Raw genomic sequence first — 2591 nt, forward strand, 5'->3', positions numbered from 1 at the left:
AAGAAATCAATCGTACAGTTTGCAGAAACCAAAGAGAAATAAGGTGAAGCCTAAGATACATAGAGAACGAGCAAGAAGACGATACTTAACCCCCAACTGAAGAGATGGCTAAAACTAAGACAATCAGCTACCTCGCAATTGCGGCTAATCAAAATCCTGCTCCACGCACTATATATGATTATGCTAAACCTTCTTTAACAAGAACTGAATCGATAGACCTACTGTAGCTACAAATACTTTTGAACTAAAACCTAACACTATTCAAATGATACAGCAATTCGTTCAGTTTGATGGTTTTCAGGATGAGGATCCCAACGCTCATTTAGCTAACTTCTTAGAACTATGCGATATATTTAAAATTAATGCTGTTTCTGATGATGCCATTCGTCTTTGGTTATTCCCTTTTTTCATTGAGGAACAAAGCTAAACAGTGGTTGAACTCATTACCACGAGGGTCAATCACTACTTGGGAACAAATGACCGAAAAATTTCTATTAAAAAAATTATTGCCGACTAAAATGGCCAAATTACGTAATGATATCTCTTCGTTTGTGCAGATGGACTTAGAAACTCTTTACGATGCATGGGAGAGATACAAGGACTTACTGAGAAGGTGCCCTCACCATGGGTTACCACTTTGGCTTCAGGTTCAAGCATTCCATAATGGCCTGAATCCTTCGACTCGGCAAATGGTTGACGCAGCTGCTAGCAAAACCATCAATAATAAAACACCTGAAGATGCTTATGAGTTTATAGAGAATATGTCACTAAATAACTATCAGTGGCAAGTCATGAGGACAAAACCAACTAAAACAGCAGGCGTTTATAATGTCGATTCGATTACTATGCTATCAAACCAGGTAGAACTTCTAAATAAGAAGATTGATGGTTTTCTTAGTTCTTCACAGGTTCACCTAGTAATGCAGTGCGAAGCAAGTGGAGGTGGAACAAGCCATTCAGAATACCAACCTTATGGCCACAACATCAATAACGAGCAATTAAATTACATGGGTAATAATCCTCAACCTTAAAACAATTCATATAGTAACACTTACAATGCAGGTTGGAGGAACCACCCCAATTTCTCGTGGGGTAGTCAAGGAAATCAAAGACCACAACCACCTTCAGGCTACCAACAACCACCCTACCAACAGGAAAAGAAGCCGAACCTTGAAGAGATGCTCTTAAAGTTTATATCAGTGTCAGAAACTCGTTTCCAGAACACCGAGACAGCACTTAAAAATCAACAAGCATCGATCCAAGGGCTCGAAACTCAGATAAGCCAGCTTTCCAAACTAATCTCCGAACGACCACAAGGGAGCTTGCCAAGTAATACTGAACCTAACCCAAGGGAATAGCTGAACGTGATTAATGTTCAAGATGAAAAAGGATTTGTTGAGCCTCAGCTAGAACCGAAGCAAAAAACTATGGTAAGCAAAGGTCAAGGTGAGGTAGATCACAATAAAAACAAATCAGTGAACGTTGAATATAAACCTCGTGTGCCATACCCCAACGCAACAAGGAGAGACCGCTCAGATGAATAATTTGGTAAATTCCTTCAACTCTTAAAAAAATTACATACTAACTTACCATTTATTGAAGCTCTATCACAGATGGCAAACGCAATGAAATTTTTAAAAGGGCTTTTAGCAAATAAGCGGAAGATAGACGAGGCATTACATGTGGAGCTAAACGCAGTTTGCTCAACTGTTCTCCAGAATAAACTACCCAACAAACTTAAAGATCTAGGGAGTTTTACAATTCCTTGCTTAATTGGTAGTTTAGATGTTAATAATGCATTAGCTGATTTGGGGGCTAATATTAACGTCTTGCCTTACAAAATGTTCAAACAATTAGGTTTCAGGAAACCCAAACAGACTAGGATGAGTATTCAATTAGCAGATAATACTATAAGATTTCCTAGGGGTATTATTGAAGACGTGCTAGTTAAAATCGATAAATTTATATTTCCCATTGACTTCTTTGTTCTAGACATAGAGGAGGATAGCAACACTCCTTTAATTCTAGGAAGGCCCTTTTTAGCAACTGCTAAAACAATTATTGATGTTGGCACAGGTGAACTCACACTCCGTATGGGAAATAAAAAAATCACCCTTCAAGCTTGCAATTCTGGCAACACAATGGAAATTGAAGGTGATCGTCTAATCCATTCTACTAAAACTAACAATATGGTGCAACCTTCTTTGCAGGAAATGAGTCTAAAGGAAGTACATAAGCCATTCCCAAGCAATAGTAGAGGACCCATTCATGAAGATCGAAGGCTACAAATCAAGGAGCTAGATGAATGGCGGACGCATAAACCGAAAACACTTGACAAGCCGAATCTACGACAGAACAAGCTCAATCCCTTTCCAAATCAACTTAAGGTTGGAGATAAAGTCTTATTAGATACCACAGATCCCTACATTGTCGCTACAACATCGAATGAAGAAATCCCTCTTACGGTACTCAGCATTTTCCCATTCGGTAAGGTCGAGGTGATTCATCCCAAGTTTGGCACTTTTAAGGTAAACAACACCCGTTTAAAACCTTATTTTGATGAAATTAATAGCAGGAATGAGTATAAACTC

The 2591-nt window shown here is 38.6% G+C and overlaps 1 non-coding gene across 1 annotated transcript; it reads right to left on the bottom strand.

Moving 5' to 3' along the window:
- Positions 1 to 524: 524 nt before the first annotated feature.
- On the bottom strand, positions 525 to 631 carry LOC128287628 (small nucleolar RNA R71). Its single transcript, XR_008278327.1, has one exon. It is a non-coding gene; the product is annotated as a small nucleolar RNA R71 (small nucleolar RNA).
- Between the last annotated feature and the right edge of the window lie 1960 nt (positions 632 to 2591).

Source organism: Gossypium arboreum, chromosome 13 (assembly GCF_025698485.1).
Source record: "Gossypium arboreum isolate Shixiya-1 chromosome 13, ASM2569848v2, whole genome shotgun sequence".
NCBI lineage: Eukaryota > Viridiplantae > Streptophyta > Magnoliopsida > Malvales > Malvaceae > Gossypium > Gossypium arboreum.